This window comes from Ursus maritimus, unplaced genomic scaffold, assembly GCF_017311325.1.
Source record: "Ursus maritimus isolate PB19 unplaced genomic scaffold, ASM1731132v1 scaffold_7, whole genome shotgun sequence".
Classification (NCBI taxonomy): domain Eukaryota; kingdom Metazoa; phylum Chordata; class Mammalia; order Carnivora; family Ursidae; genus Ursus; species Ursus maritimus.
The window spans coordinates 46,574,247-46,586,038 of record NW_024426885.1 but is presented as its reverse complement, the minus strand read 5'-3'; positions in this window follow the sequence as shown (position 1 = coordinate 46,586,038).

The window sequence follows — 11,792 nt, the reverse complement described above, 5'->3', positions numbered from 1 at the left end:
CTGAGTGACTCCTATATATAGAAAAGTGAAAGTGCCTGAGTAATCATGTGAGAAGACTGGAGGAGTCCATTTCCTGGGAGGGGGTTCTTCTTACCTTGAGGGAGTCCAGTCGTCCGCTCGGGCGTCCCGAGCGCTAGGGTCTGGTCAATGTATGGTAAAGAAGGCTGCGTAGATTCCGCAGGACTGAAGCTCCTTTGGGACTCTGCTTCAGCTCTGCAGCTAATCTCCATATTGCTCCAAGGTTAACATCCCACGTTGGAGGGCGGGGGGGTCTGTGGTGACTCAGGGATACAAACAGGCAGCCAGGAACTCTTTCCCAGAGACATGGTTTAGGCAAAGACTACAACACAGGGTGGCCTGGGCTCCTGAGAGCTGTCCTTCCTCCCCCACACCTTGTCTGGCTTGGGCTCTCCCCCTTCTCCTACCTTCTCAGAGCTAAAGCATGCACCTGTATTCTGAGTCAGCTTGGATGTTACACAACACATTCATTCAGAGGAAAAGCTTTTGAGCCCGTATTTTTCTGCTAATAGAAATCGCCTAAACTGTCAACGTCTGGAAGACGCTGTCAGTCACATCGACAAGCAAGATGTGAGGTCTCTGGACAGGTTACAGAAGACAATGCATTTTTGGGAAAAGGACTCTTGAGAGAAGGATTCATTACAGGGAAATTATCAGAGTCCGAGCTCCCGAAGCTCCCACAAGGTAAATTAAACATCTACTTTTTCAGTCCTGCACACCTGATCGACAACCTGCTCACACCACTCCTGCAAGGTTTTTGCTTTGACCAAGAGAAGAAGTGGACAGGCTTACATCTTTAGCCAGTTCATTCCCTAAATGACAGCGTCTCTCTCTCTCTTTGTTCTCTCCCACCCTCAGATGTAGCTGCATCCTCAGACCAGTGCCATGGTAGGGAGCTGAGATCACAGACAGTGAGAATGGGTGGAGAAACCAGTTCCCACTAGAAGGCAAGAAAACGTAGGCAGCCAAAAGCTTATGCACCAAACGCTGGACTGTGGGAAGCAAAAGTTAGGGTGCAATTCTGCTGCCCGAATCCCATCTCTACTCAGAATATGAGCATTTAAACGTTGTCTTCTGGGGCTCCGAGTCTTGAGTGTTGCCGACAGGTCAGCAGTAGCAGCAGCATTGCTCCAGGGAGAAACTTTATTAAAGTGACCTCTTCTGGGTTGAAGTAAGAGATTTTACATATTCATCAGAGCCATTTAAGAAAGAGCACTCCGGGACGCACAGGCACAAGACTGCTGAAGGTCCAGAGAGGAAAAGGCCATCGGGAAGGGATGGAAAAATGAGGATCAAATAGGACTTTAGACAACATAGCGTTGTCCTTGTCAGCAGACAGCAGTCCTCCTGTTTGTACTTAAAATATTTCAACATCGCTGTCCGTTTGTAAATTTCTTCTGGGTACACTGGTTTCAAACCTGGAGGCAATATGAGCTAATGTTTAATGTGGACTATAGACCTAGGTTAGCCTAGCAGCTAGAACTATGGCCATTATATTTTAACTCTGCCTTAAGAGCAAGATGGAGTGTAAGTAGCAAGTACTCACCAAGGTCCCAGAGCTGGCAAGAAGTCAGAGAGCAAAGCTGCCTAACCACCCTCTGAACCCCAGAATGACTCATAGCATGGGGCAGAGGGCTGAGTCCCACACAGAGATGTGGCGCTTTCAGAGACATAAGCAGGAGGCTTCTGCAGTCTGGACGCAAATTCTGAGTGAGGGGAGGATCTGGAAGCACCAAGTTCTGTACCCATCTTATGTGTGAGTCACGTATAACATCCCCACTAAATCTAGGCCACCTTATAGTCTTTCAGCCCATAGACGTTAACAAGCAGCACACAGAACGTGGTGGGTGGGAGTGCGGGCTTCAGGGCTGGAGTCCTGTCTGGACTCTAACCTACTATCCACCCTGGGGCAGGCTTCCTAACCTCTCAGGTCCTGCTTCCTCATCTGTAAAGCAGGTTAAATGATTACCTACCCCACAGCATCATTGTGAGAAATAGATGTGGTCATTCAGATAGGGTGAGGATCGAGCACAGAGCTAGTACACAATGAGATTTCAAGGAAATATTACTTAAGCACCTTCTATGTACATATGATTTTCTTATGTAAGACGATAAAATGCAAGGCCGTAGCAATGCTGAACCTGTCCAAAGATCTCCCTCATGTAGTAAAGTTACGTTGGAGAAAAAAATTTCCACTTGCACCGAGAGTTAAAACAGTGGCTTCAATCTACCCCCTTCTGACTTAGAAAACTGAACCAACGGGGACTTTGCCATCATAAATTCCAATTTTAAAACCTGCCTTATGCACATGCTGTCCCTTACGCATGAATTGTACTAATGTCCCCCCAGCCCTACTGATTACCTAAGTTCAGCTCAACGTGTCAAAGGCCCACAGTTGACTTCATGTCCATGCAGCAACCTTCAACTCTGAAGCTTTGCTGACAAGCCTCTGAAGAAACTTGGCTTTGAAAACAATTACTGTTTTGGTCAGATTTACCCCAATATTAAAATACAAACTACCAAATGAATATAAAATACCAGGCAAAAGGCGGTGTTTCCAGTAAGCAGCGTGTGTAAGCCACACTGACCAGTCTCATGAAGGGGATTTGAGAGCACCTGACCCTAGGTACCTAATGGAGTGCACCTGGCCCCATGGTGCCCTTGGCCAGCTCCTGCACCTGCCATGCTTGGTGGCTATGTCACAGGCAAGAGAGAGGGCAGTTTTGATGACCCAAAGCTCTGGATACAGAAGTGGAGTGCACATTCACTTCTTAAATGCTGTTTAAGCGCAAACATTTCTAAACTTTGGTGAGAAACTCCCCTAACTTAAATGGCATAATAACCACATGGAATATTTTCAAAAGATTTACTACTTTTGCCCTCATTACTTTAAGCACAAACCCTTCCCACGCATATCATCCTAGAACATGAATAACTTATTTATGAAAGAAAGATAGATTCCAATCATACATTTTTAAAAAAATTTAGGTCATTTCGGGGCACCTGTGTGGCTTAGTTAAGCGTCTGCCTTCGGCTCAGAGCATGATCCCAGGGTCCTGGGATTGAGCCCCGCATCGGGCTCCCTACTCTGCTGGGAGCCTGCTTCTTCCTCTCCCACTCCCCCTGCTTGTGTTCCCTTTCTCGCTGGCTCTCTCTCTCTCTCTGTCAAATAAATAAATAAAATCTTTTTTAAAAAATTAGTTCATTTCAACAATATGTGACTTTGGTTCAGTAAAAAATCCAAATAAGAACTCCATTTACAACAGCTATTCCGGAAAGGAAGAAAGAAATGTGGAAAGATTTCAGGGGGAAAAAAGCAGGACCTGAGCTGGACAGAGGAAGTACAGCATTTTAAAGGCAGCAGGTAGATGGGAAGGCTGTGGGGGCTTTACTAGCTAAGGACCCCAGTGTGGCTTGGAGCCAGTGCAGAGGAGCATTGCCCCAACTTTACCTGGGAGGTGTGGGGTACCTGGGTGGGGAGGGGGAGGGCCTGGGAAAGCAGGCGAGCCAGGAACTGGGACTCAGGGCATCAAGGAGCCATGCAGAGAGTCAAGCAAATGGGGGTTTCCATCTGACAGGAAAATGCAAGCTAGATTATAGAGGGAAAGCATCCCAAAATCAGAGACAAGAGGTAAAACTCCTGCCTTGATCCTGGAGTAGACTGAAGAGCAATGGACGCTGAGACATTCGTATGATGCAAATCCTGCTCTGCATTGTTGTTTTTCAAAACTCCATTGCTTCTCTTCCTAGAATCATCCCTTCCCCCAAACACATCTACCCCAGCTTCTGGGACTTAAGATCCTGAGAGGTTATTTCAATGGATACGGATCCATTACCATCCATATCTAATTTCCCGCAAACCTTGTCAGTAATTCTTCTTCAGTGGTGCCTCGGAATTCTCCCCCTCTATTTTCGTGTCCACAAATAGTACCTCTGCGCCCATCCCTGTCATCTCACATTTGAGTTAGGCACCAGCTGGGCCCACCCTCCCGTACCAACATACCCTTCAGAGGCTGGTACCGTGCTGCACAGACTAGGTGTCTTAAAACGGCCTGCTAGCTGGTACCTGGGAAAACAAGCCATCTCTTATACTACCTCACCTCAGTTAAGGAGTGCAAACAAAATATTTACACAGTAAGAGCTAAACAATCTCCTGGAAATACTCCTACGCTGGAATACCATTCAGCAGCCAAAACATTAACCACAATGTCATATGCAGAAATATGGATGAATTGAAATGGTATTCAGTGAAAAGGGGGGCAAAAGATAATATACAATCCCCTTTTAATAAAAATAAAACAAAATTTGTAGCATGTACTTTGAGGAATATATAAAGATCCAATTAAGGATTCAAAAAGAAAAAGAAGGAAGTGAGATCACTGAAAATGGTGGAGTAGAGAACTCAAAGCTTCCATTCAGCGACAAAAATCAACTAAGAACCTGGAAAAAATCCTGTTTGAATCAATTTTTGCAAACCTCTGGAATCTAGTCAAGAATTTATAGGAAGCTTAATATAGAAAGAGATTGTCACACTTATTGTGATACTTACTGCTGTCACCCTGGAGTAAGAGAATGCTATTGCATTTTAAATTGGCCACCTCATCCTGCACTCCCCAGATCAATGGTATCCATGAAGATGGTAATTCATGTTCCCAATGCAGATTGTTAGTGCAAAGTGAGCAAAACAAAACCTTATTCTCAAATAACTGAGGTTGTATTTTTTGTTTGTTTGTTTGTTTACCTGTCTACCAGCTCCCAGAAGGACTGGTGTAAGGGCTGGTTTTTGTTTTGCCCAACTCAGAGCAGAAATAATACCTGAAGAAATAATACCTAAAAACTTCACAAATTTGGTGAAACATCAATTTACACATTCAAGGTGCCCAACAAACTTCAAGCAGAATAAAATCAAAGAGATCGACAAGAAAACACATTATAGTGAAACTGCTGAAAGACAAAGACAAAGAAAGAATCTTGAAAGCAGCAAGAGAGAAGCATCTTATCACATACAAAGAATCCTTTATGATATTAACAGAGATTCCTCTTCGGAAACTGTGGATGCTAGAAAGCAATGGAATGACATATTTAAAGTATTGAAAGGGAAGGGGACTCTGTCAATCAAGAATTCTGTATCCAACAAAACTATCCCTCAAAAATGAAGGAGAAATTAAGACACTTACAGATAAATAAAAACTGAGGGAGTTTGTCCCAGTAGACATGCCCTGTGTAGAATGCTAAAGGAAAGCCTTCAGGGTGGAATGAAAGAACACTAGACAGTAACTCAAAGTCATACAAAGAAACAACAGTGATACGTGCACAGGTACATAGGTAATTATAAAAGTATTATTGTGGGTTTTTTTTCATTTATAACTCCTCTTTTTTATATAAAAGACAAATGTATAAATGAATTATAAATCTTTGTTAATGGATGCACTACATATAATTTGTAATTTGGGACAATAACAACAGAGAGGGGAGGCAGAGCTATAAAAGAACAGTGTCTTCATTTACTCCTGAAACTATGTTGGTTTTAATTCAAGCTTGACAGTTTTTAAGATGCTAAGTGTAATCTAAAGGGTAACCACTAAGAAAAAAGCTAAAATATATACAGAAAAGAAACAAGAAAAGAATAAAAATGGTACAATAGGAAGAAAAATCACAAGAAAGACAGTAATGGGAAATTAGAGGAACAAAAAAGATTTGACATACAGAAAACAAACAGCAAAATGGCAGCGGTCCTTTCTCGTCCACAATCATTTTAAATTCAAATGGATTAAACTCTCCAATTAAAAGGTAGAATGGATTAAAAATAAAGCAAAGTCCAGCTAAATACTGTTACAGGAGACTCACTTTAGTACCAAATATACAAATAGGTTGAGAGTGAAGGGATGGAAAAAGATATTCCAATCAAATAGTAACCAGACCTAGGGTGGCTAACCCTAATATCAGACAAAATAGAATTTAAATCTAAAACTGTTATTAGATACAAATAAAGGCTTTATATGTTGATAAAACAATCAATTGAAAAGATATAACCATTATAAACACACCTAACAACAAAGTTCCAAAATATATGAAGTTAAAACTCACAGAACTAAAGGTAGAAATAGCTGGAGATTTTGATATCCTATTTTCAAAAACAGATAGAACAAATATACAGAAGATCAAAAAGGAAGCAGAGGACTTGAACAACACTAATCACCAACCAGACCTACCCGATGTATACAGAAAAGTCCACCGAACAACAACAGAATATACATTCCTTTCAAGTGCACACGGAACATTCTCCAGGATAGACTGTATTATGTGCCAAACTCTCAATAAATTTGAAAAGATTGATATCATACAAAGTATCTTCTTTGACCATAATGGAATGAAGCTAGGAATCAGTAACACAAGAAAAACTAGAAAATTTACAATATAAAAAACTTAACCTACATAATCTGGGACATAAATGAATCAAAAAGAAATCACAAATGAAATTAGAAAATACACTGATATGAAGGAAAATTAAAACACAACACATCAAAACTATGGCATGCAGCAAAAGCAGTGCTCAGAGGGAAATTTATAACTATAAATATTTATGTTAAAAAAGATCCCAAATCAATAATTCAGTTTTATACCTAAATAACTGAGATAAAAAAGAACATGTTAACTCTGTTTTATACTTAAGTAACTGAGAAAAAAGGGCATGTAAAACCCAAAGCTAGCAGAGGAAGGAAATAATAAAGACTAGAGCAGAAATCAATGAAATAGAGAATAGAAAACAAAAGGATCAACACAATGAAGGTTTGGTTCTTTGAGAAAAAAGAAGTTAACAAAACTGATAAATGTTTAACTCAATGGACCAAAAGATACCAAAGAAAGAAGACTTAATTAAAATCAGAAATAGAAGTGATGACATTACTACAGACCTTACAGAAATAAAAAGGATTATAAGAGAATACTGTGAACAACTGCATACCAATTAGATAACCTAGATGGAATGAACAAATTTCTAGAAGCACACAAACTACGAATGACTCAAGAATCAATAGAAAATCTGAAAAGAACTATAACAGGTCAAGAGTTTGAATCAGCAGTCAAAAACCTTCCAACAAAAAGCTCAGGACCAGATGGCTTCACTGATGAATTCCCCCAAATACTTAATTAAAGAAGAATTAACACTAGTCCTTCTCAAACTCTTCCAAAAAATAAAAGAGGAAGCAACACTTCTTATTTCATTCTATTTGGCCAACTGTAATTATAAGGATACCAAAGTCAGACAAAGATATCGGAAGAAAACTATAGACCCATATCCCTTATGAATATAGATGAAATAATCCTCCATGAAATGCTAGCAAATAAATTTCAGCAACATCTTAAGAGGATTATGCATCATGACCAAAGAGAATTCATCCCAGGAATGCAAGGATGGTTAAAAATATGAAAATCAATGTAATACAACATGACAGAATGAAGGGGGAAAAACACACATTTCATTTGATGCATAATGAGCATTTGAAAAATCCAATTCTCTTGTATGATAAAAATACTCACAAACTTAGACTAGAAGGAAACTTGCCCAACATGATAAAGGGCATTTATGAAAAATGCACAGCTAACATCATACTCAATGGTAATTAACTAAAAGCTCTTCTCCGAACATCAGGAACAAGCCAAGGTTGCCTATTTTCACCACTTCTATTCAACACTGTACTGTAAGTTCTAACCAGAACAAATCAGCAAGAAAAAGAAATAAAAGGCACTGAAATTGAAAAGGAAGAAGCAAAATTATGTATTTGCAGATAACATGATCTTGTATATAGAAAATCCTAAGGAATTCACACAAAATAAACTATTAGACCTTATAAGTCAATTCAGTAAAATTTCAGGGTACAAAATCAACACACAAAAATAAGTTGATTTCTATACACTATCAATGTACACTTGTACACTGGAAACTGTAAAACATGGCTGAAATGAAGAAAACCAAAGTAAATGAAAAGACGTCTCATATTCATGGATTGGAAGACAATATTGTTAAAATGACATACTGCCGAAAGCAATGTGCAGATTCGATGCAATCTCTATTAAAATCCCAGTGGCCTCTTTTCCAAAAATGCAAAAAGTTTATCCTAAAATGAATATGCAATTACAAAGGATTTCAAATAACCTGAACAATATTTTTTTAAATAGAGTGGTTTTATTTTTTTAATTTTTTAAATTAACATATAATGTATTATTTGTTTTAGAGGTAGAGGTCAGTGGTTCATCAGTCTTACACAACACCCAGCGTTCACCACAACACATACCCTCCCCAATGTCCATCACTCAGCAGCCCCATCTCCCCTCCAAGCAACCCTCAGTTTGTTTCCTAAGATTAAGAGCCTCTTATTAACCAGAACAATCTTGAGAAGGAAAAATAAAGTTGGAGGACTCATATTTTCCAACCTCAAAACTTACTCGAAAGCTATAGTCATCAAAATAGTATATGATACTGACATAAACAAAATGTTTCCCAAATGGGAAGTAATACAACATCCCCAAACCTCTGGGTCTTCCGGGGCTGGTTTCTAATATAGAAATGAAAGCAAAATGTTTTGTGTTAAATGGTGCTATAAGCTTCTAACCAGAACGTTCAATTGTATAAGGCTTCTTTAAACAAACAAACAAACAACATTTAGGGGTGCCTGGGTGGCTCAGTTGGTTAAGTGTTTGACTCTTGATTTCGGGTCAGGTCATGATCTCAGGGTCGTGAGATTAAGCCCCATATTGGGTTCCACACTCAGCAGGGAATCTGCTAGCGATTCCCTCTCCCTCTCCTTCCACTACCCCTCCCCAATCTCTCTCTCTCTAAAATAAATAAATATATCTTCAAAAAATATAAAAATAAAAAATAACATTTATTGGGTTTTATTCTGGTGTAATTTATGGTAACTGTGGGAAAAATTTGGAAAATAGAGAAAAAATACTATGATCCTTCTATTCATAGATTGGTAAACGTAATTAACATGGTGTATTTTCTCTGGAAGGAAATATATTCATACGTTTATGCAGGTATAGTCCCTGTATTACTTAGATAAAAATGTTAAAGTTAATTAGAGTTAATGTGGGGTCCCAGTTGCAGGGGGATGGGGTAAGCACAGCAGACCCCACCCTGACTCTGTCATTGAGTGCCACCATAAAACCTGGACAGGATGCATGGAGTAGCTATTTGAGGATGCCGAAAAGTAAACAGTAGTAGGCAAATAGGAGAAGACCAGAATTCAAAGTATCACTGAAAGGGCAGTGAGGTTCCCATTTCTTCCCTCCTGGAACCCAAGGGCATGCAAACCTGGAAGTGGGCCCCTGGGCACACACAGAAAGCTCCAGGAGAGGCCCCCTTTCTCCGACTGCAGAGCACTCTGAAAGAGTGGAGGGAAATCCTCTGTCTTTTTCTTTCTTCTATTCTCTCGAGTCCCAGCTCCCGGATAATTCCGTGGTGACAAAATTGGCAGTGGGAGCCTGCAAGCACCTAAAATCCTGAGGGAGAAAGACTGTCTCTGATTGGAGGAGCTGTGATTCCCCAAAAAGTGGAGACACTCCCCACGGCTCTTTTTCTCTGTGTCTCCCACCACCTGGCCCCAAATGCAGGCATAGTCATGGAAGGTGTGCAGCAGGGCAGGGTAACAGAAACCCAGCTGCCTGGACAACGGACCAAAAAGGGGAATCCCAGACAGGAAAACAGCTGGGAAGACCACCGAAAGAGAGAGCTCAGGAGAAAAATCCCATGACATTGTGTCATTAACTAATGTCAGATGTTGATTATAGAGGAAAATGTGCTCGGGGTATACAGAAACTCCTTACGATCTTTGTAACAATTCTGTAAATGTAAAACCGTTCTGAATGTTTTCTTTTTAAAAATGCAACATTTGCCTTGGCTCATTCATTCCCATATTCATTCATGTTACTCACTGAACTCTTTACTGAGCACCTATTATGGCCCAGGCACTGCTCTAGTCTCTGGAAATATCGAGAGCAAACAAAACCCGCTATGATTCTTGCCATCAAGGAGCTTACAGAGCAGTGGAAAATGAAACAAACTACAGCGAGAGGTTGTTAAGCCATAGAAGGAAGAAGTCTGTACTTTCAAAGTTAAAAATTTTCTTTTTGAGTTTTCATTCTGGAAGAAAAATCTTTGAGAAGTTAAAGGCCTAAGCTGAAGACTATAAAATCGGGCAATTTGACGACCAAGGAGCAGGATATCCAAAGAGGGGCAAAAGGCTTGGCTCTGGAGCCAAAAAAGGCCAGTTCCTAGCAGGAGGCCCAGCCTCCTAGTCAGATCAAGAGCAACTCTACCCTGGGGGCGCCTGGGTGGCTCAGCCCTTAAGCGGCTGCCTTAGGCTCAAGTCATGATCCCAGGGCCGTGGGGTGGAGCCCCGCATTGGGCTCCCTGCTCGGCGGGAAGCCTGCTTCTCCCTCTCACACTCCCCTTGCTTGTGTTCCCTCTCTCGCTGTTTCTGTCAAATAAATAAACAAAATCTTAAAAAAAAAAAAAAAAAAAAAAAAAAAAAAATACCCTGAGTCTAGGCTTAGGCCAGAGGCCCGGGCTACCTGTTGGCTCTCTGGAAGGCAGATCTGTGCTGGCGGATGAGGTGCGGCTGGGAAGGAAGCCTGGTGGCCTGCTGGGCGCTATCCCAGGCAGGGGTGGCTGTACTGGTAGGACAGGCTGCATCCCAGTCAGACCGGGGTCCACACACCCACCCACCCTCCCATCCTCACATTCCACTCATTGCTTCTCTGAACATGGACTAAACACCTACTGCATGCCAGAAACAGGGTGGGCCCTCCACAGTCCTAATAGAAACAAATAGGCCAGGTGACCCTGGGAGAAAGTGTCCCAGGCAACAGGAAGAACATTCACCGAAGCCCACAAGCTAGAGAGAGCAGGAAACCTTTATGACATTTCAAGGTGTTCGTGAGGCTGGCGCACAGAGTGTGGGCTAAAGGACAGCAAGAGGGAAGCCTGGGGGTGGTGGCCGAGGCCAGAAGGTGAAGCCCTCTGTGGCTCCTCGAAGGAGTTTAGATGTCTTCCTGACGGCACAGGGAAGCCAAGGAAGCGTTTCAAGCAAATGATGTGCATAGATGGGGCATGTGATCAAGGTGTGGACTTTTACCAAAACCATCTCGCTAGTGGCTGCTGTGGCCGTGCGGGGACCGGACTCTGCCAAGCCACCCTGCCGTCAGGGGGTGCACCGCATGCTCCGAGGCGGGGGCGGGATCTGATACCGCGCGGGAGGTAGGAAGCAGGGCAGCGGGAGGGCTCCGGGGTGACATCCAAGTTTCTGGCCCCGGGTGAGGATGTGAGGTGCCAGGCTAGCGTAATGATGACCGGGCACACAAACACTGTGTGCCCAGGATGTGCTGGACACTGCCAGGAGGTGAATGGGTGGGGTGCCCTCGGGGGAACTGGGTGCTCTCAGCGCCCTGCCCCGGTCCCCACCCTGCAAATACTGGTCCTGCCTTTTCTGTGCATTCCCCAGGCTTTCTTCCAAGTAAACGTCTTGCTCAACAGGTCAGGATGTATTCAACGAGCATCCAAAAACTTTAAAGTAAATATTCTTTAGAAATATAAAAATATGAAGAGAGTCCCAGACCCTGATGAATATAACAATTTCTAGGGGGATTTCTATAATTACGGGATTCTATATTAAATATGCATATTCTGAAGGTTGTTGTCACTAAATAAACAGCACTCATTTTACATAAGCAAACACACTCACTGAGGTAAATATACAACTGAAGTAAAAATG